The sequence below is a fragment of the Marmota marmota genome, unplaced genomic scaffold (genome assembly GCF_001458135.2).
Source record: "Marmota marmota marmota unplaced genomic scaffold, marMar, whole genome shotgun sequence".
NCBI classification, from domain to species: Eukaryota; Metazoa; Chordata; class Mammalia; order Rodentia; family Sciuridae; genus Marmota; species Marmota marmota.
The window spans coordinates 73,708,321-73,731,944 of NW_026000026.1; the positions used below are offsets into that span (position 1 = coordinate 73,708,321).

General features: G+C 42.8%; 1 long non-coding RNA gene across 3 annotated transcripts in view; it reads left to right on the top strand.

Annotated features, from left to right (window-relative positions):
* The first annotated feature begins 19 nt into the window (after positions 1–19).
* Positions 20–23,624, top strand: part of LOC125619113 — a 59,890-nt gene continuing 36,285 nt past the window's right edge. For 2 of the 3 annotated variants that reach the window (XR_007350610.1, XR_007350608.1), the window contains exons 1-2: positions 20–4,380; positions 4,833–4,945. This is a non-coding gene — a long non-coding RNA (uncharacterized LOC125619113). Of the gene's footprint in view, positions 4,381–4,768; positions 4,946–23,624 lie in introns of those variants that run through there. The other variant, XR_007350609.1, reaches the window with a different exon arrangement.

The window sequence follows — 23,624 nt, forward strand, 5'->3', positions numbered from 1 at the left end:
CTCCACCACACTCTTCCGCCATGAAGTTCAGCCTCACCTTGAGCCCCAAGGAATGGAGCCAGCTTTCTCTATGGACTAAGACCTCTGAAACGGTGAGCCCCGAAATGAACCTTTTTTCCTTTACAGTTGTTCGGGTTGGGTTCTTTAGTTATAGCACCAATAAAGCTGACTAAAACAAGAAGTAAGTTAGCTCAGTCCTCATAGGCTACTTAGGCAAAAAACGGAGGAGAAAGTTTGGGTGGAAGCCAGAGAAGTTGTGGGGTCAGATAATGGTCCATTGTAGGATGAGAAAGATCTAGACACTTCCCATTCCTGGAAGAAGGAAACTGGTGGTGAGAGGGAGGCCATAGAAATGTAACACAGAGGAATGAACAACAGAACCAAGTCTAAGAGGAGTTGGGCGGGCAAAGGAGGAGAGCAGGAGGGTCAGGGGCACAGGAGGCTGGACACCGGGAGGACAGAAGGAGCTGTTCCAGCTTCCAGGATGGTAGATAGGAAAGGACATAAATCTGAACAGATAAATACGTTCAGAAATTTGGGGACAGTGGCAAAGTCAGTAACTTTCCAAAGGGATCCTTCATGGTGCTCTTCCTTTTCCTTGTGGTATGAAAGCCAGGTGGGGAGGGGGGAATGGATGATCATTTACAGACCCCCAACTTATAAGCAGCAGTGGTGGAGGGCAGAGAAAGCCCTGGAAACCTCATTTTCCAATGCTCGGAGGCTGAGTTCCCACCGGCAGAGGGAAAGAATGAGCACGTGTGTGGTGGGTGACGGTTCTCCCTGGTGGCAGTAGCTCAGAGCACGGAGGGGTGGCGTTCCCAGTCCCACAAGGCTGAACAGCTTTAGATGACAGTGGAGGCCATCTCGGCGCACACCCTGGTTTGGATGAAGGTTTTGTCCTTCCTGTGCTCCACTCACTCCAGAAGCGCCCACCACAAACAAGATGGCAGCAAGCACAACTCATCTCCTGGGGGTACCCTGCCAGCCCGCAGGTGCCAGTGTCCTTTGGAAAGTCAATGATCCAAACTGGGAATTCCAGGGCCTGGATGGAAGAGATGAAAGATTTAGTCTGGATCAGGGCATACTTCTTTGTGTTCTATGAAGTTTTAAAACCCGTTGGTTATTGTTGAAAAGCTCTTTTGAAAGAAAGGCAAATTGAAATGCCACGGGGACTGAGGGATCCAAACTTGTAACTTGATGTCTGTGAATGTAAATCCAGGACTCTTGGTGTGGTGAATTGCAGTGGTCTATAACTGGGTTTCTCAACCATGGCACAATTGTGAGATATATATACACATTTTAAATTTATTTTATTTTTATTTATTTTTTGATGGGGTGTGGGCAGGGCATTGAAGGATGTTTGGCAGCATCCTTGGTCTACCTATGAGGCCAATAGACATCCTTCTGCCCTTCCCAGCTCAGGTAGTCACAATTTAAAAATGTCTCTGAACATCATCAGATTTCTTTGGGGGTGAGGGATTGCCCCATCTGAGAATGACCAGTAAGATTTGGAGTTTAGACCCATCTGAGCAAGGTATTTATAAGAGATGGGAATCCATGCAGTAGAAAATCTGGCATTTTATTTTATTCATTTAGTTAGTTAGTGTTGAGAATGAAAATCTGGCATTTTTAATGAAGGTTTCCAGAAAAGTCAAGTTAGACTTGCAAAAAGGTAGCCCTCCTGCCTAAAACTATTCAACCCTGACTTGTGCCTGGCACTAAGGGGATTCAAACCCAGGTTTCAGAATTCAGAGTCCAGCCTGAGTATTGTGCCTCGTTCTCTGCCCATACAACTGTATAAGGTCTTCTTACCATTATTAAAATGAAAAGTTTTAGACTATGTCTTTAAGAACCCAACAAATCCTTAAGTGTGACCAGGACCCATACTACACATTGGATAATGCTGTGACACACATAGTATAATCACTGCCCGCAGTGTGGCCAACAGTCAGAAGATTTAAACAGACGTGACTATCAGAGAACAGTGCAAAATGGAAATGTAACTGTGAGAAAGTACAAACCAGGACTGGGTTGGAAGAACTGTAGAGAACATTTCAAGCATGCAATTCCCTGGAGAGACAGCACTGGACCCCCTCCTGTGGGGCCGTACTATATGGCAGGCACGTGCTAGGTATGAAGGATGGCACTCACAGTCTAGTAGGGGTGTTCACACACATTTGGAGGAAGGTGCTTGGTTTGTAAAATGTGTGGCACCATGACAACGTCTGAAAGGGACAACACTAATTTTGGATGAGGAGTCAGGGAAAGTTTTTCTGAAGAAATGATGACTGACCTAAGAGCTGAAGCCATTTACCAGATGAAGAGGGTATGTATGTGTGAACACATGGATGTGTATGTGTGACTTGTGTGTGTGTGTGGGGGGGTGAGGGGTGGGGGAGATGTTTAAGGAAGAGATAAGAGCATGTGCGAATGTCCTGAGGTGAAGAGCACACAAGGAGTAGAGACACTAGAGGAGTCCAGTTAGACTAAAACAGGGGGTGGGGGAAACAAGGACCAGATACTGTAGGATCTTATGAGCCATGGTAATGATTTTCATCTTCTTTAGAAAAGTAGAAGGGTATCATTAAGGGATTTCAGGGAGATGAGTGACATTGTCTGATTTGAGTTTTCAAAACATCCTTCTGGCTACAATGTAGAGTAGATAAAGAGGCTGGAGTAGACTTGGGGCCCTGTGGTTCATTGAGAGGTCCATAAGCATGTTTCCCTTGGTTCTTTGAAAGCTTTTTGCTCTTTTGCAAGTAAAATAATAATTTTTAAAAAATTAGAAAGAAGAAAAAAAGTCCTAGAGCCCACCCATTCTTCAGCCAGGGGGTTCCATGCCTCTGTTCCAGCTTTCAGTAGTAGACAGTCCTTGGCACCCCCTGCCTTATAGATGACGTCATTCTGGTCTCTGCCTCTGTGTACTCACAGGGTTCTGCTCTCTCTGAGTTTGTTTCTCTCGGTCGTCCAGTTGTTGAATTTAGGGCTCACTCTAATCCAGACTGACCTCACCTTAATTTAACTAATTACATCTCAAAGACCCAATTTCCAAATAAGGTCATATTCTGAGGTTCCTGGTGGACGTCAGTTCTAGGGGAGAGGATATAACTCCATACTCGGGCCATCATGGTTTGTGGATTTATTTCAGCCAGCAGAGATCCACAAAGAACTCTGTTCCAGAGCAGCAGGAGCTAGAGCTACACGTGGCCCCTCTGTGAGCCGGCAGGGACTCCCTGTTGCCACCCACACTGATTCGTCAATGGACTCCCTCAGATATTGGAGTTTGTGACCCCACACTTACAGAAAAAATGAACAACATTATGGTGTAGAATCAACTGGAGGCTGCGGAGTGTGTCACGCGGGGCCCAGTTTAGTTGCCGTAGCTGTGAATGGATGAATGACTGTGTTCCAACAATGCAGCAGGGTCGTTCTGGCGACTGTATCTCTGGAAGGCCACAGATGATGTCTATTATGTCCCCAGGCATCAGCCATTACCTTGGAAACAGGCCATCCTGACAGCATGTCAAGGAAGTTGTTATAGGGAATTATTTCAGCCAGAAGAGATCTCTGTAAAGCAATCTGTTCCAGCCTACTGTGTCATGGAGTGGTCCCCATGTCCCCGATTTTTTTTTTTTTTTTAATGCTGGAAATACAGCAGCAGCCAGCATGAAGCCTACACCTGTCATGAGCTAATGTTCGATTCCTGCCAAGGTTTGCACTTGGGTTCCATTAACAGGGCAGAAAGGACCGTCCAGGGAAGCACGTTAATATTTAACCCTTTACCCACATATTTTCTCTCCCTGGGAGAAACCTGCCACTCGCCAAACCACCACTAACAGGCAGTTTGGAATTTTGCTTCTGCTTTTTAAACTTTTTCTTTCTTTCTTTCTTTCTTTCTTTCTTTCTTTCTTTCTTTCTTTCTTTCTTTCTTTTGTTTTGGAGGCAGACTAGAGAAAGGAAAATTAATAGAAACTGGGCTTCAAGTGCAAGAGCCACACACCTTTTTTTTTGAAAAAAAATCAAGGAAGAGTGAAGCAGAGCTTGGCTGGAGAGTGTTCATTGGCAGAAATGATATGAAGCTGAGACAAGAACCAAACCTCATTAGTGTCAAATGTCTCCTTCCTTTCCAGCTGCAGCCAGAGCAGAACCTAAGGATGTGTGGTTGGGAGTCAGCAACTCCAAGCCTCAGAACAGCAATCCGGTTTCTATATCTTCCAAGGGGTGGGGGCCGTTTTTCAGATGGGGATTTATTTTTCACTCTGTGCTTTTCTACAGTGAGTTTTGGGATACTCCTCCTCATTCCTAGCCTCTGTGGACTTGATAATGCTCCAGTCAGGACTGGAGTAACTGAAGAGAGGTAAATGGCCCAGAGGCTGATAGGTAGGTCAATATTTATTGAGGAAGAGCTGAGGTCCTGGAGGGATGATTCCTTCAGTGCTGGCTGGGGTTGGGGTGGAAGTCTGGAAACCTGAGTTGATCCCTGGTGGACAAGAACTTGGGGTTAAGCGATGAGTCGTGAGAAGGATCAGGGAATGTAGAAACTACAACAGGAAGCTCTGCGTTGAGCAAAGAGTTTATGAAATAGGGCTTGCACATAGTAGGACCATGAAAAATATTTGCTGAACAAGTAAATGAACAGAGAAATTATGTCACGAGTGAAGTTGAAGTTGTTCCTGGGGCTAAGGAGAGTTTTTGTTTTCTTTTCTTTTTTTTTAAATGGATGTTGGCAGTGGTGGGTGGGTGAATCTCTTTGTTTTTTAATATTTATTTTTTTTTAGTTATAGTTGAACATAATACCTTTATTTTGTTTATTATTTTTATGTGGTGCCGAGGATCGAACCCAGGGCCTCGCACATTCGAGGTGAGCGCTCTACCACTGAGCCACAACCCCAGCCCAAGGAGGATCTCTTGCTAGAGAAGACAGATCTGATTTATACACCTTAAAGTAAGTCTTATTTTATAAACATACATTTATTGTTCTTATAAACAAATCATAATTCGTAGTAAAACCCAAAGTCTTTAAGCCCTAGCCAAAATCCCAGGGTCCTCTTTCTCTCTAGAGAACCTTAGGTTTTCAATTTGATGTGTAGCCTGATATACCTTGATCTGTAAGTAAATATAAAACTATAAAAAAACATTATTTTTTTTATTGGTGAAGAAAGATGATATGCAAATTGCATGGAATTATTCTGCCCACTTGCTTTGTCTCTCATCAGAATGACCCTGAGACCTCTCCATGTTGTTCTATCTGGATCCACTTTACTCCTTTGGAGTGCTGCTGTTGTAGTCAGCTTTTTTTTTTTTTTTTATTTATGCTGCTGTAACTAAAAGACTTGACTAGAACAACTGTAGAGGAGACAAAGTTTATTTTGGGGGGCTCCATTCCTCAGGGCTCAACATGAGGCAAAACATCATGGCGGAAGAGTGTGGCAGAGGGAAGTGGCTCACATGATGATCAGAAAGCAGAGAGGAAGATTCCACTTGCCAGATACAAAATATACACCCCAAAGGCAGCCCCCAATAACGCACCTCTTCCAGCCACATCCTACCTGTCTTCAGTCTCCACTCTGTTAATCCACAGGGGATTAATTCACTGATTGGGTTAAGGCTCTCTTAATCCAATCATTCCTTCTCTAAATCTTCTTGCGTTGTCTTACACATGCGCTATCTACACCATAACAGCTGCGTAGTGATCCTTGGATTGAGTGTACCACCATTTGTTTAGTTACTTGTTCTTTTGTGGTGCTAGAACCAAGGCCTGGAGCCTTGGAGGCAAGCACTGCACCCCTGAGCCACACCCTTACTTGGTGAGAGGGTGCAAGTGGTGAACTATTTCCTTTGAGCCTTTATAAGGCACTAATCTATTCACAGGGGCGGAGCCCTCAAGGCCCAATCACCTCCTAATGCTACCTTAGGGATTAAATGTCAACCTATGAATTTGGGAAAACACATTCAGACCACAGAACACAAACACATACACACTCACACTGACCCTGCCCCCCCATACAAACACAGTACCAATCAGCACATACAAGCCAACAGCTACTTGGCCTGTGGCATCTAGAGAACAGGTAAAAGGCAAATTGGGACTGAAGGAAGCCTGAGATAAAGGGAAGCAGGGAGTGAGAACCACGGCATCGAATAAGGAGGTGATTAGGCCCCGCCCTTCTGAATGGAGTTGTGCTTATAAAAGGGCTTGAGGGACTGAATTCACCCCTCCCATCTCTCCCATCAAGTTAGGGTTGCAACATCCCTCCACTCTACAGGAAGCAGCAAGGCACTAGCTTGTCAGACACAGAGCTTGCTGGCACCTTGATCTCGGATTTCTAACTTCTAGTACTGTGAATACTTCTAGTACTCTATACTTCTAGTATAAATGTCTGTTGTTTATAAATTAACCATTCTGTGGCATTTTGTTATAGCAGCACAAAGAGAATAAGATAATATATTGCTCTGCAAACCCAAATCTACTTGTTTGCGGTCACTGCATGTGTTCTGGGGAATGTTCCTGATAGCATTTGGCTTCTTGGTGATATGGGATTGGTTTTCCATTCCATCTGAGCTGAGGTTGGAGCCTTTGTCAATGGGATCTAACTCACTCACTATTGAGTACAGACTGTGGTTCTATTTTTAGAAACAGAAGGAGCCAGGTTTCTTTGTTATCTCTTACCAACATAAAATATTCTGATTTTCCATATAGTCCATCAAGCTATCTTAAACTCTTTGGTGTCCTGTATGTCCCACTACAAACTAGTTGTGAACCCAGTTAATAATACCATCATTAACATCTTATCATTTTTAAAGCATATGTTATTTCTATAGATAACAAATGGGCATGTGGCCATTTCTTATGACTTCTGTGTATGGTAATCTGCATACCCTGATGATCGTGATGCTTTAAGGAACAGGACCAAGAGGTCACTGGCAATGGCAATATTTTCCTTCAAAATATTTCAAAATATTAGGATAACTGCAGATTTGATTATTTTACTATTAATGAAAACTCATCTATGATTACTTCTAAGCATACCACTTACACATTTTCAAAGATGATACCAAAAAATTTGTTCTTGTAAGTTTTCCCATCTTCAGTCATCTTTTTTATATTTATGTTTTCTTTTGGCCCCCCTCTTTAATTTAATCGAACCTAGGGCCTCGCACATGTTGGATAAGTGATCTCTACTGAGCTACCTTGCCAGCCCTTCAATCATCTTGTTTTTTTTTTTTAAATGTTATATGGCTTTAATCAAATTTTTGAAGTGATTAACAGTCATGCATATGGGCTTCTTGTTGTTTTGTTCTGTTTAGTTTGGACTGAGAAGATCTTCTGCATGCTATTTACTGACACAGAATCAAACATTACCAGAACTTGTTTATGGGTTTATATTACATGCTAAATGGAAATATTCTAAAAATTTTATTTATTTATTCTAATTTGTTATATATGACAGCGGAATGCATTTCAATTCGTACTACACATATATAGAGCACAACTTTTTATGTCTCTGGTTGTACACAAAGTAGAGTCACACTGTTCATGTCTTCATACATGTACTTAGGGTACTGATGTCCATCTCATTCTACCGTCTTTTATACCCGCCCCCTGTCCTACCAATGCTGTCATATTTCTGATCACTTGGATTTGGGGTGAAGATACCTATCATACTGGTTTTCTTTTCTTTCCTCCTCTCCTTCTTTNCTGTCCTCTCCCCTCCCTCCCTCCCCTTTGCCCTATCTAAAGTTCCTCCATTCCTCCCATGCTCCCCCCCACAGCCCCATTATGGATCAATATCCTCCTATCAGAGAAAACATTTGGCATTCGGTTTTTTGGGGATTGGCTTACTTCACTTAGCCCAGTCAAAGTTCCTCTATTTTTCCCATGCCGCCCCCTTACCATTATGGATCAGCATCCACTTATCAGAGAGAACATTTGGCCTTTGGTATTTTGGGGACTGGCTTACTTTGCTTAGCATGATATTCTCCAACTCTATCCATTTACCTGCAAATGCCAAGATTTTATTCTCTTTTAATGCTGAGTAATATTCCCTTGTGTATATATATGAAGTTTCCCTATCTGCCCATCTACTGAAAGGCATCTAGGTTGGTTCCACAATTTAGCTATTGTGAACTATGTTGCTTTCAATTATCTTTTTTCAATCATCTTTGATTTTGAGTTCTCTTGGGCAATTCAGTTTACCACAACAAAACTTTGAGTTCTGGGGGAACTTTTTAGTATCCCTCTGTCTTATTATGTTTTCTGTTGTTATAACAAAATATCTGAGGCTGGGAACATGATAAAGAAAATAGGCTTATTTAGCTTATAGTTCTGGAAATCCAAGGACATGGCCCTGGCATACTGGTAAGGGACCTTTGGGTCGTGTTACTTTATCACAAAGAAGCGGAGAGAACCAGCCATTGTGCAGAAGGGACCAAGAGCATGGAGTGACCTCTCTTTATAACAATCTGTTCTCTTTTTTTTTTTAAAGTTTTTTTTTTAAATTTTTTTTTAATATTTATTTTTTAGTTTTCAGCGGACACTATTTGTATGTGGTGTGTTTGTATGTGGTGCTGAGGATCGAACCCGGGCCGCACGCACGCCAGGCGAGCGCGCTACCACTTGAGCCACATCCCCAGCCCCACAATCTGTTCTCTTAAGAGCCAACTCATTCTGTGAGAACAGCTTTCATCTCTCTGCGAGTAGTGCTCCCATGACCCCATTACCTTCCACTGGGCCCCCCTAAGGTTTCCATCACCTCAACCCTGAAGCAGTTGGGACTGAGCCTCCAATATATGAACCCCCGTGAGACACAGCTAAGCCGTAGCACCCCCTCATATTTTCATTTGCTTCTCAGTTTCCTGTCCAGGCCCAAGAGCCTTCCAATAGAGATCTTCCCAGTTTCTGTTTTCCATTGGGATTCAATGGATTATCTATGTGCTGATAAATTGCTTACCTTGTATATGGAAATCTCCTTTAAAAATATAAGTTCCTATGCCTTTAGATCTGGCTTGGTCTAGCTCTCTATGAAGGTCAAGTTTTCATCTTTCTATGTTTTCTCTGTTGTGCTCCAGGGCACCCTTGGTCAATTGGGCTAAGTCCTCCTTTTCTCACTTTGCTGATTAAGTGTGAGGGCTTTGGAGTTAAGAGACATCTTTGAAGCCTGGCTCCCTCCATCACTTGCCAGCTATGACCTGGGGTGGGGTTATTTAAAATTTGAAGACCATTCTTATCGCCTATAAAATTCTGATAATGACAATGTGTATGTTGCAAATGCATTGTGAGGATAATGCGGAAATGTATATAGAACATGAGGCCAGGCACACGGTAAGGATTCAAAACCAAGGATAATCAGGATTTAGTTCCTGAGTATTTTGGAGAAATCACCAGGCAGGAATCTGAAAGGGAGGGTGAGTCTGGGAGTTGGAGACAGTATGGTGGTGAGAGCCCCTGCCCTGTCCTTCATTTGACTGTCTTTAGATTGCTGCGTAGAAAGCTTTGGCACCAGAACGTGTCATAGACAAGACTTTTTAACAACTCAGAATCTTTTTTATAAATGGAAAGGAGTGCATACTGCACCCCTGCCCCACCCCTTGCCCCTGCCAAGAAACTGCACACTCTAATTTGGTGAGAACTCCCTGTTGTTGTTGTTGTTTATTTTGTTTTGTTTTTGTGGTACCAGGAATTAAATCCAGGGGTGCTTAACCACTGAGCCATATCCTCAGTCCTTTTAATATATTTTTTAAAAATTTTGAAATAGTGTTTCTCTAAATTGCTTGGACTTGAGATGCTCCTGCCTCAGCCTCTGGAGTTGCTGGGATTATAGACATGGGCCACCGCACCTGACCAGGGTCAATAACTATGACAAATCACAGAGATGACCAGCTAAGGTAGCTAAAATTGGCCATGGACCTCAAAACCTGTGAAATCTATGATTTAGCCTGAATCTCCGTCTTTAGAGGTCATCCTTATTGTTGGTGTTCAATAAGGATTCTCATTCAGCTGCTGAGAATACGCTGAGAAATCACTTTATGTAAACCATGAGAACAGAAAGAGGTTGAAAATGTCACCCTGAAAAGGCATTTCCCCAGTCCACCTCACCCTGCCTGGCCCCTACATTGATGACTCCCAGAGCCAACGTCATCTGTCCTCAGATTTCAAGCCAACCTGGTGTGGTGAACAGTGAGCGATGTTGAGGTTGAGTGATTTCCTCTCTCTTTTTCAGTTCTGGTCTTCTGTCTTGGCCAGAGCATCTGGAAACCCCTGGAAACTATTGTGCTGTGCTAGCAGTTTTAAAGCATTTGGAATATTTTTTTTTGTTTATTATTTTTTTGGATCCAACATCCCAATCTCTAGACAGGGCCCGGAGGTAATAGAACAGACAAATGTTGAAGAAAACCATCCAAACACAGTTTGAAAACCAGTGTTTTTTTTAAAAAAAAAAGAACAATAGAAGAAAAGAAGGAGAGGAGGAAAGAAAAGAAAACCAGTATGATAGGTATCTTCACCCCAAATCCAAGTGATCAGAAATATGACAGCATTGGTAGGACAGGGGAGTCCTTCCCGTGGCATACTCGCCCTACAGCTTGACTGGTGGCTGGCTCTGCTTCCCATCTCACGGGAAGTTGGTTTTTACCAAGCAGTGAAATCTGTTTTAGTTATCAGACAGGATTTCCTTCAGGTCCATTTCCCTCTGATTCAAGTTGGGTTAGCAGAGTAAAAACTGCAAGGTTGCCCCTCCTGAGCTCCGTCTAGGAGGAAACCAGCATTACGAGTGTATTTTATGCTTCACCCATAAGTCTCAGAGTTCTTTTTCTCTGTTTATTTGTAAAACTGAAATACATGTCAAACTTGGACAAGAAGTTTATTTCATTCTTTGAAAGATTTTTGGTCATTGAAAAGATGCAGGGAGTCAGCTGGTGAAGGTCATGGGCATTGATGCAGAAAATAGGGGTGGAGACCACGAAACCGGGAAAGGGTGGTGAACGAATGTGAGCTTGTGCAAAGTTGGAGGGTGACTGGAAGCTTACTGAGATGTCCAGAAAAGCAGAAATCAACCAGGAAACCTCTGACAGAAACAAATTGCCTCTCAGCTCACTGAGGCTCTGATAGGTACGCATCTGTTCAAAACACAGTAGAATTTCCAGCCTACATTGCCTGAAGCAAGGTATTGGGGTCAATGGAATTCAGAGCCACTGTATTTTCTTACACATGGAACATGTTGGTATAATGTGAAAGTAGAATGAACAAAACCATCTCATGACTGTGCCCCAAACAATTCTCTGCAGCTGTTTTTGCCTCTATCTTCCTATTGTTCCCTTTATTGTTCTCAAGAGAAACCTCTGGTCGTGTATAAGAAGTCCCTGGCTTGCACCACAGGTCTCTCTTGCCAGCAGTTAACTGTCATTCAGATGGACCCACCCTTGGCACAAACTCAAGCGGATTTATTTCTTATTCACTTTGCATGCTCTGTGTGTCGTGATCAAATAACTCACTAAGGTAATGTATGGAGCAAAGAATTATTGGTGACTTTAACAAATGTGTTTATGTTTACACACTCTTTTCGTTTTTTTTTTTTTTTTTTGCAGTACTGGGGATTGAACTCAGAGATGCTATACCACTGAGCTACATTCCCTGTTTGTTTGTTTGTTTGTTTTGTTTTGTTTTTATTTTTGAGAGAGGGTCTCACTAAGTTGCCCAGGCTGGCATCAAACTTGTTTTTTTTTAAACAACATATTATATTCTGTAGTGTGGAATACCTTACTTCATTTAACCCATTCTCCTATTGGCAAATGGTTTCCAATATTTTTTTCTTATGCGTAATGTCAAATAAATATTTTTTTGCTGTTTTTATTTTTTTATTTTTAGATATACATGACAGTAGAGTGTATTTTGACAGATTATATATACATGAAGTATAACATATTCTAATTAGGATTCCATTCTTGTGGTTGTACATGATGTGGAGTTTCACTTGTCGTGTATTCATATATGAACATAGGAAAGTTATGCCTGATTAATTCCACCGTCTTTCCTATTCCCATTCCACCTCTTCATTCCTCTTTGTCTAATCTAATGAACTTCTGTTCTTCCCTCACCCTTCCCTTATTGTGTGTTAGCATCCACATATCAGAGAGTTTCACTGATGGTGTAATAATATATGAACATACCGGCCTCTAACTTGTGATCCTCCTGCCTCAGTCTCCCGAGTAGCTGGGATGATTACAAGTATGCACCACAGCTGGGAAGAAGTTTACATACTTCTCAAAATAAGTCACCTAGGAGAGTGAGCGAGTCTTGCTTGTGAGTGCTTTACATTTCAGAAAAGGAAACCAAAGGCAACTTTTCATGTCCTGAGATGAATTTTAGAGTCATAGAAACACCTATTTCTGAATGTTTCTTTGTTGCAGCCATTTTGAGTGAGAGCTTGGTTTATGTGAAGTAAGAATTCTCCATACCTGAAGCTGGGTATGGTGTGTGTCTCTAGTCCCAGCTACTCAGGAGGCTGAGGCGGGAGGATTGCATGAACCCAGAAGTTTGCAGCCAGCATGGGCAACACAGAAAGACTCTGTCTCAAAAAAAAAAAAAAAAAAAAAAAAGAAAAGAAAAGAAAAGAAAGAAAAAAGAAAAAGAAAAAAGAATTTGCTACAAATTAAGATAGTGTGCTAACCAGCCTGCCACGTACTGGTCTTTAGCAGCCCATATCCTTAATATTGAACATAGTACCTCATCTAAAGATGGTAGTGGATAGAGATAGAAGTCAGGAGAGAAGAGTCCATGGATAGCATGTGATAGAAGAGTAGTTCAGACCTTGGGGAGCAGGAGAATCCCCAGTACAGCTACTTTTAAAAAGCAGATTCTTTGAGCCTCATGCCAAGTCACTTCCGCTCAGCAGTCTCCACTGTCGACATGTTCCCCCTGGTGACTCTGTAGCCCACAGGCCACACCTGAGAAACATTAACAGAAACTGTGACTGCTCAGTTCTACCTTGCAGAGTCAGCAGGTGGGTGTGTCGGTCACTATGAATGTTTTCCAGGGTGACATCTGTGGAGGAGGAGAGTTGTTTGTAGAATCGTGTACAATACTGGTGAGGGGACAAGTGGACTTACCATTTTTGCCTTTGGAGGGACTTAGGGTTGTAGTCTTCCCCCAGAGTCAGCATCTTTTATCTCCCGGGTGACTTTATCACTGCAAACCCGACATTTTCCTTTTTAAAAAATTTTTGACCAATCACATCACATGACTCCATTCAAGGAATAAGAAAACAGCATATTTAAACTTCTCGGAGGTCTCCACTGTGCTTACTCCATGGGGCTGTTAGATAACTTTGCAGCTGCTACTGGTCCCCAAACCAGCTCTTCCCTGACATTCGTATCTCTTGCAAAGTGGAATTTGTCACTGACTTAACGGATTCTTTTCAGACATCTTGATCTGCTTCCTGACTGACCTTTCTCTGCCAGTGACTCCCACATCCAGTTGCATGGGGTCCTGTGGTAGAGCCGTGCCCATGGCAGCTGGTGTAGCTGGATCAAGTTGCATTTACCTTGTTTTGCATCTGTTTGTCAGGGTTTCACGTGAAAGCAAAGGAGCCTTCATAAATTGAGATACCATGTGCTGACCTGGCTTCCCCGCTCTAGTCTTTGGCAGCCACGAAAGGTCTCTTATGCCATGCCCTCCTTGGCTTCTTGACTGAAGCAAACGTCTATTGCTCTTGGCGTTTTACGTTTGGTGCTATCTGAGAAGTCGGAGGTAGTGGCTCCACAGAAACCCTGTAGTTATCCAAATAGGAAACCAAAGTGGCTCCTGGGCAGTTGTGCTTGGAGGCCTCGTCTGCTTTTGTGAGCTGCTGATATTGTAATATGGCTCCCTGGTTTGAAAGGATCTTGTTCAGGAAGCTGACAATTTGATGTGAATGTGCTGGGGAAAGTCGGTATGGGCTGTCTCATTGGAGAGGCCAGATGGCAGCAAGTCGAGAGGTCTAAGTCCCACTTTGCCCAAAGGTGCCTGAGGAACAGCAGCCTGCTGACAGCTTGAAGTATGGTGCACTGGATAATTGGCTTCCTCATTTAGTAATTTGTCTGCTTTCTTTCCTCTTCCTCTGCTTCCTCTCTTCTTGTAAACTGATAGCCTCCTGCTTCTTCAATAGACTGATAGAGAGTCCCCTGAGCCGCCGCCAAGGGGAGGGGTGCCAGAGCCCCAGGTAGAGGGTCATTTGGAAAACTGACACAGAAAGTCATCATCTTTCCTGCCTGAGCTTCCTCGGCTTGCTTATCTTGACTCCAGTCTCTCTCTCATGTCCCCTACCTTGTGTCACTGTCCCTTGTCACTCCATCCCCTATTTTTCTTTCTCTTTTTTGGGAATGGATTTCCCTATTTTGCCTCTTTCTACTTTTTTACCCTTTCCTTTTCCTTTCTTTTATCCCCTTATTGGATCCTCTTTGTTGTCTTTCCTTTTGCTACTGAGCTAGTTGAAACTGAATTTAAAAAAGGAAATTATACACATTTATCCAGGTTAAGCTCCCTTCTCCTTTCTTCACACGCACACGCATGCACACACACATATACACACAAACACACATACATACACACATATTTTTAAGAAAAAAACGAAAAACACATTTCTGGCTCATTCTGACACCTTCATCTGCTCAATGTGTTTGTCTTTAGGTGTCGGAAGTTCCAGGACACAACATCTTTGCTTCATTGAATGTGCAGATGCACCACTCAGAGCTTTTGCCCTTGGACCTGGAGAATGATGTCTGGTTTCACTTAATAAGTCATTTTGTTCTCCAGGTGGAATTCAGATTATTCCGTGGCAAACTTAGGAGCAGACCTGCCCCTGGTCTGGAAGGGTTAGGTCAAATGTCCCAGCCAGCCTTCAATCTGGAGGGCAACCTGGATGTCCGTCAGCTCGTAGGTGCTGTCCCCAGATGTTGGGCCATCTTGATAGCAGAGGTAGAAAATGGTCTCTACCTCTGCTTCCCAGTAGACCAGTTGGCTCCCAGTCACGTCCTGTTCTTTCTACCATCAAAGGCAGCCTGAGCGAAACCCAGGCTGTCAAGGGACCTTCTCAATGGGAAAGGGAACAGCTGCTTATACTTTTGCATTTTTGTTTGTTTGTTAGTTATAGTTTACAAGGGCAACGTAGGCCAGTGACTCCTTTTTTGTTGAGTGAGTAGAGGGTAGGCTACAGAGTAAAATGTTCTAGTTCAAATCCCCACTCTGCCAACTGTGTGACCTTAGGCAAATGACTCGCCCCCTATGAAGGTCAATTCCCACTTAAGCTTTGTAAGAAACTCTGCCTCTTTTGTTTATAATTGAGTCCCTAGCATCTGACATATGACACTTCATAGATTTTCAATAAATATATTCAAGGGATGAATGTAGTGGTTAAGAGCAAGAACTTTATGCCAAATAGTCTGGTTCAAATTCCAATCTGCCACTTACCAACTCTGAACTTGTGCAAGTCACCTCATCTTCTGTACTCAGTTTCTTTGGGAAAACAGGATCCATGTTAGTTTTCTAGGGCTTCCATAACCAGTTAACCAGTTGATGGTTTAAAACAACAGAAATTTATTCTTTCACAACTATGGAGGGCAAAAGTCCAAAATCAAAGTGTAGAGAGCTGTGCTCCCTCCCTCCAGAGGCTCCAGAGGAGGGTGGTCCCTGCCTCTCCCAGCTTCTGGTGGCTCCAGGGGTCACTGATTGCAGCAGCGGTGCTCCATCCTCTGCCTTGATCTCCAAGTGGCCTTTTCATCTTCTCTTCTCTCCTGTAAAGACGCTTCTCATTGGATTTAGGATGTTTGGATAACCCAAGATAATTTCATCTAGAGATCCTTGACTTAATAAAGTCTGCAAAAATCCCTTTTCCAAATAAGTTCCCATTCATAAGTTCCAGAGATTAGGTCACGGGCGTAGCTTTTCGGGGGTCACCATTCCATCTCCAGCGGGGTTGTCATGAGGATCAATTGGGTTAATACATGTAAATGCTCAGGACAGTGCCTTGAGGTTACTAAGGGTGAACTAAGTACCTTTTTAGATCTTGTAATAAGTAATCCCATAATAAATGCTGAGACAGATGTGTGTAAATTGCTAGAGTGTCGGGCACACAGTAAGAGCTCAGGGAATGTTGTTTATGTATTAATTTAGCAAATCTGTTTTGAAGGCCTACCGTGTGCCAGATGCTCTCTTCCAGGTACAGAGATTGCAGTCATAATGCATCAAGTGTAATAAGGATGGACGGAGAGCACAGAAAAGCCCTTGTCCTCGTTGTACTTACGCTCTAGCCTCTGTACTAGGATTGTCATTGTCATCTCTGCTGCCACCGCCGCCGCCTTGCGTGCCAGCCTCCAGTCTGAGGTGCCCTAATAAACTGCGGAAGAATGAGTTTCTATGCAGAAGAGGTCAGAGAAAGCAGCCCACAGTTGAAACCAAATTTCTGCTTGTGGTTTCAGAAGCATGAAAAATCAATTTTAGTTTTAGCAAAGCAGAGTTCAAAGGTTTGGGGTTTGGTTTTCTAGGGAGCTTTTTTGCTTTTTTAATTTGCTGGGATCTGGTAGAGGAAAAGGGGCATCAATCTTGTCTGAAACTTCTGTCAGCTCCTGGTCTTGTGGTGGTGCCCGGGCTGCTGGGGGAAGGGCGTGGGCAGCTCGCTGGCCCAACGCAGGCAGCACTGTCAGGATGAGGCCTAGAGGCCTGTGGGCTTTGGGCCATGGGGTACATTAACCTCAGAGAGCAGTGTTGCTGGTCCCTGTTGCCGTGACAACAGCAGACTGTGCCAGGAGATCCAGAGAATGAATTAAATGGAAGGAAATTGCTGGTGCCTTAGGAAGAAAAGAAGAAGAAGGAGAAGGAGAAGGAGAAGGAGAAGGAGAAGGAGAAGGAGAAGGAGAAGGAGAAGGAGAAGGAGAAGGAGAAGGAGAAGGAGAAGGAGAAGAAGAAGAAGAAGAAGAAATTAAAGCAAATTCCACAGGAATCTGTGGACATCTCTTTGACCTCTACTGTCGTGTGGAACATGTAAGCAAGGAGCACCTTGGGTTTGGGGGTTGGGAGGCCCCGACCTGCCCTCTGCATGACCTTCAGAGAAGGAAGATAGATTGCACAAATTGCAGGCGCTAACTTTCCCTGGCTGGCCCCAGAATAAGAAACCCCACAATGGGTGGCAGGCTGTGCTCAGTCATGGCAGCGATGGCCTGTTTTATCTTCCAGCTCATCCCACATCTGTTGAGCTTGCCCTGATGGGACACAGTGACCTGGAAACTCACACAGAGCTCTGTTTCGGAATAGACTGTATAGAAAATAAACATGTGGGATAAATAAAGCACAGGGCAGGAAGCAATGGTTTAAAAAAGTTACCAGGAAAACCACGGGTGAGGTCAGGTTCAGAATCATACTGCTTCGGAGGCCCTCAGAACTGACATCACTCCGATTGCTCAATAGAGACCTCCAAGTGGAGCAGTTGCTTTTGGAGTTTGCCCAGTGCTTCGTGTGCTACCAGGCAGAAGAGCCCTGACCTACTTTCTCTCTCTCTCTCTCTCTCTCTCTTTTTTTTTTTTTTTAAGGAAAGTTTTGCTGCTTGTTGTGAGGCCTCAAATAAGGCAGTGAATTTGAAGAAGTGGGGTCTTTGGGTTTGGGGACTATTTCATATGTCAGAATTCCACGGGTCCTGCACAGGGATGAGCCAGCCTCCACGTGGCAAGGATAGGATCAAAGCCAGAGCCTTGGCCTTGAGTCAGCCTCCTTTCTTGTGCCCCTTGACTCAGGCTGCAAGCTGGGGCACTTTTTGATTCTGTGTTTAGGGCTCTGCCCTGTTGAGAAAGAGACAAAGTGGCCTCTTGAGGGGTCACACCAGTGGCAGACTGCAATGCAGCCTCCTGGTGACTCGATCATGGGTTACTAGCCTGGCTGCAAATGCACCAGTAGCTTTATTTTTTAGATAATTATTTTATTTATTTTTATATGGTACTGAGATCGAACCCAGTGCCTCACACACATGCTGGACAAGCGCTGTGCCACTGAGCTACAGCCCCAGCCACCAGTGGCTGTCTTTTGCACTTAGAATAACATCCAGCTCTTTGTCAAGGTCAAGGCCCCACTGGACCTGGTTTCTGCCGACTTCTCTGACCTCATCCACTGACATCCACCTTTCTTATGCCTTTCCAGCCACATGCTGCACTTTCTGATCTCATTTCCTCCTCAGGGTCTTTGCACATAGTCCTTACCTGTGTTAGTTGGGTTTTTGTCACTGTGACCAAAATACCTGACAAGAACAACACAGAGAAATAAAAGTTTATGTTGGCTCATGGTTTCATGGTTGGTTGATTCCATTGCTCTGGGTCCCAGTTGAGGCAGAGCATCATGGCAAAAGGGTGGTGGCGAAGGGGTGCTGGAAAGCAGAGAGAGGGGGAAATGGGCAGCAGAGAAGATGAACCCTTCCAGGGCATGTCCCCACCTGCCCACCTGCCTATTGTTACCACCCAGTTAAGTCCATTCAATCTAGGATGGACTGATTAGGTTACAGCTCTTATAATCTAATCATTTCATGTCTAAATGTTCTTGCACCAACACAGGAGCTTTGGAGAGACATCTCATATCCAAACGATAACATTACCTCTGCTTGGGAACTCTCTCCCAGACCCCATGTGCCAACTCCTCAGATTTGTACTCAGATGTCACTTTCTCAGATAGACCTTTGCCACCACCACTGTGTCTAAATGGTCCTGTCCCCACTGGTCACAGTTGTTCGCAGCCCTCTGCTTCATTGCTGCAGGTCACTCGGCACTATCTAAAGTCGTCGGATTCCTTGATTTCTTTACTTCTTTATCAATGTTACCCCTCCCCAAGAAGGTAAACTCTGTGAAAACGGCATCTGTCATTCTTGTTTCCCCATTATTCCAACGTCTAAGATAATTCTTGGTTTATAATAGGTACTCAATAAATATTTGTTGTGGTATGCACCTGTAATCCCAGCAATTCTGGAGGCTGAGGCAGGAGGATTGCAAGTTCAAAGCCAGCCTCAGCAACTTACAGAGGCTCTCAGCATCTTAGTGAGACCTTGCCTCAAAATTAAAGTAAAAAGGGATGGAAATGTGGTTCAGTGGTTAAGTGCCCTTGGGTTCAATCCCTAGTATGAAAAAGAAAGAAAGAAAGAAAGAAAGAAAGAAAGAAAGAAAGAAAGAAAGAAAGAAAGAAAGAAAGAAAGAAAGAAAGAAAGAAAGAAAGAAAGAAAGAAAGAAAGAAAGAAAGAAAGAAAGAAAGAAAGAAAGAAAGAGAAAGAGAAAGAAAAGGAAAAGATTGTTGAGTGAATGACTGCTCACAAGGGAGTGGGCTTTAAGGAGCAAGCTTCCCTTGGCCCGGGGAACCTGCTTGCTAGTGATGCAATCTGTCTGTGTGGCGATGCCTTTAGTCAAAGGCTCTTCTAATGGAACCCAGTGATCTTCATGTTGGGTTGCCGCATCCCCTTCAAAGATTCCGGAAAAGGAGATGCTTGCATCAACCTACTGTGCCCTCAGTCCATGATTTCAAGGGAAACTTCTTGCTGAAGGTGTACCCACGGGAAGAGTGAGTCCCTGGATCTCCAAATATGATTTGTTTGGATTCCAGACTCTGATGTTTGTCCTGACCAAATGTGTTATTTCAGAATATCACATTTGTGTGTTCTGTATTTTACACTAATTGGGTATCTTCATCTCTTTGTTTTATTTTAGTTTGATCTATTTTCATGACATTTCTTAAGAAAAAAATATGATCGCATTATTCCTATCTGCTAAAAAACATTTGGTGGCAAGATAGCTTTCCACCTGTGTGGTTGTCAGTGTCTCCCATCCACTGGGAGTAAATACCATCTCTCAGATTCTGCTTTAACCACATCTTACAGGAGTTAGCCCTTGAGAAGGTCTTATTTCTACTTCCTGCCGTCTTTCTTTGAAAAGATTGATTTACTAAACATTTCCTTCCCTTCCTTCCATGCATCACAGTGTGACGCAGGCTCTCACCATGCACTGATAGGATACCAGGTGCCAATTTGTCTGAGTCTAGTGAGACGCAACACCCATGCATGCAACAAGTCACATGAAGTGATTTATTGCTTACAGACAGGCAGCAAGGGACCAGAGAAGCCTAGGATTCATTATGAGCGGTGTCCCCATAGGCTCAGGAAAGCTGCACAGGCAGATGGCATCTCCACTTGTGTGTCACTCACACCACAATGAAGGGACCCCCCAAAAGCAGCCCAGTTTGGATTTTATATACAATGGGGACATGTGACCCACTGGGATACAGCCTTGGAGGATGCGCTGTTTCTAAGACTCCTCTTAGCTGTAAAGGCCAGCTGCTCCCCATCTCAGGATGGTCCATTCCCAGCACGTGGTATGGTTATTTGTGAGAACTATAAGTGAGAGAGAGGAGAATCGGGTCAGCCCATGGCCACTGTCCTGTACATAGGACAAATAATGACCGTGCCAGGTTTATCTGACCTGATAACATCTTCTTGCTTACTTTGGTTTTCATTTTCTTTTAATTGTAAAATACTGCAGTCTACACGAGAGACGCCACTTAACTCAGCACTCAGATTAACAAATGTGTTAATGCTTTTGTCATATTCGCTTCAGATCTTTCGTTTTTTAAGATGTGAAACATCATCATGGCTAACTTCCTCCCCTCTTTCTGCAGGAAAAAATATTAACTGAAAGTTGATGTACATGATTTGCATACGTTCTTTCCACTGCTCACATAACAGAACGTAAAACTATTTGTATTTTGACAACTTACTTAAATGGCATTATTCTGTATATGTTTTGAAAACATTTTTCTTTTGACATTGTTTTGAAGACTTAGCCATGTTGATTCAGTAGACCTATTTCATTTTAACTGCTGCTTGTAATCCACTTTGTTTATTCACTACCCTATCACACATATATTGACCTTTTCCATTTTTCACAATTATATACAATACCATAATGGACACCATTATATACATTTCCTTTTGCATGAAATTTTCTTCATCATATATGTCAAAGTAGAATTGATGGGTTATAAAGTATGTGCCTTTAAAATAAAGATTAAGAAATCACTCTAAACTGATTAAATGAATTGATAGTACCATTGGCAATGCAGAAGAGTTGTTCTTTCTTCACACACTCACAAACACTTAATATTATCAGACTTTGATTATTTAAAAAAAATCTGTTAAATATAAAAATATCTGGGGCTGGGGTTGTGGCTCAGTGGTAGAGCGCTTGTCTTGCATGTGTGAGGCACTGGGTTCAATTCTCAGCACCACATAAATAAATAAATAAATAAATAAAATAAAGGTACTCTGTTATGTCCACCAAAAAAAAAGTTTAAAAAATATCTAATTTTTTAATGTTTGCATTTGCCAGATTGTTAATAAGATTAAGCATCTTTTTTTTTTTCTTTTTTCTTCTTTAATATTGAGGATGGCACCCAGGAGCCCTTTACCACTAAACTACATCCTAGCCCTTTTTATTTTTTATTTTGAGACAGACTTCCTACATTGCTGAGGCTGGCCTCAAACTTGCAATCTTCCTGCCTTAGCCTCCTGAGTTGTTGGGATTACAGGAGTGTGCCACCACACCTAGCTAAGCAGCTTTTCATTTGTTTGAGGGATATTTGGGGTTTTGTTTGTTTTCAATGAATTATCAATTTATGTTCTTTTTTAAAAATTGATTTTATTTTTTAAATACATGACAGCAGAATGCATTACAATCCTTACAATTTATGTTCTTTATCCATTTCTGTATTTATCTCTTTTCCTACTGATTTGTAGGAGTTCTTTAGAAAGTATGGATAATAATCTACCAAATCTTCTTCCACTTGGTTGTTTATCCTTTTATATTTTGATTCTTTTATCATTAAGAGTTTTAAATTTTTCATGTTGTCTAATTAATAAATTGTTGATTTATACATCATGCTTTTTATTTTATTTATTTATTTATTTATTTTTTTAAAGAGAGAGAGGAGAGGGAGGGGGAGAGAGAGAGAGAGAGAGAGAATTTTTTAATGTTTATTGTTTAGTTTTCGGCAGACACAACATCTTTGTTTGTATGTGGTGCTGAGGATCGAACCCGGGCCGCACGCATGCCAGGCGAGCGCGCTACCGCTTGAGCCACATCCCCAGCCCACATCATGCTTTTTATAGTTTGTTCAAACTATGAAAATGATCTCTACTGCAATAGATTGCTGATTTTTTTCCCATTTAGATTTTTCATTCATCTGGAATTAATCTTGTGTATAGTATGAGGTGAGAATTGAGCTTCTATTTTTCAAGATGGATCAGCCTCACATTTGGAACAATTTTATCTTTATTATGTATCCTTAATAGAGACTGCACAGGGGTGAAGGGAATGGGCTTGTTCAATACTGCAGCAGTTCTTCCCGACCCTGGTGCTAGGGCTTCTCAAACTCCAGGATACCCAAGAACCACTAGAGAAGTGAGTCAGAGATGCATATTCCTCAGACCCACTCCAGACCACTAAATCAGACTCTATGAGGGCAGTGTCCAGGAATCTGTATTTTTAACAAACATCCCAGGTGAGTTTGATTCACATGACCTGTGGACAATACTGAGAAACCCTGTCTGTAACAGCAGAACGTATAGTTGTCCCTTCTCCATCCTTTTGTATTTCATGGGACACAGCTTAACACATACACTCTCTCACCTTCACACACACATATTCTTATCCTTATATGTTCAGTGATGCCCCAACTCACTCCTTTAATGAAAACAGGAAGAATCCCAAACTCCCATCTTCTGTGCTTGGAGTGGACACTTCACTTCTTCTAAAGGAGCCAGATAACATTTGTTAGGCTGGTAAAAGTGAACTCCAGGGAGTTGAAAGAACCCAGAGATCCATAGTCCATGCCTGTTTTCTGCTCAATTTGCATATTTCATGCAATTAGCTCTTTTCTGTGCAATTTTGCTATTTCATGCAGAATCTGTGGTGTTTACTCTGGTTGGACACCTGAAAGGGGTTCTGCAGCCTGGAAGACAATTGAATAATTATTCACCCATAAACACCTACCCTTGGAGGTGTTTTCCCTGGCTGCTGTCTGTAGAGGCACTTCCCAAGGGAGGCCTGGGCGGCCTATGATCTAAGTAAACCCTTTCTTGGGATGCCTAGACTCCTTGGCACCAGGGGGCCAGGCAGCCTTTCATGTTTCAGGAGCAGGAAGATTGAGTTTCTCATACTTGGATGTATGAGTGTGGAGGGGCAACGTGGATGGGTTACTGGTGCTAACAAAAGCCTGTCTGCTCATTTTGAATGTTAACAAGGGCAGAGAAGGAGAGTTACTTAATGTGAGAGCGCATGAGGTCCACCTCCCAGGACAGGATGTAAAACTAGATGAAAATTTAGAAGGCCTACCTGGAGTATTTATTTTTTAACTTATAAGGGAGCCAGGATTTTCTATTTTTCATCTGGAAGCACACCATTGATCTGATACTAGGATGGTTCTGGTGGTCAGGATAGCATGCCAAATACAAGGGAATCGTTAGGAAATCGTTATTCCCTTTGCTACCTTATCTTCAGGCAAATTCCAGACCCCAACATGAGAACAGTGGAAAATCTTGCCTTTGAATAAATGCCTCTCCATAGAATTTCTAGAAACC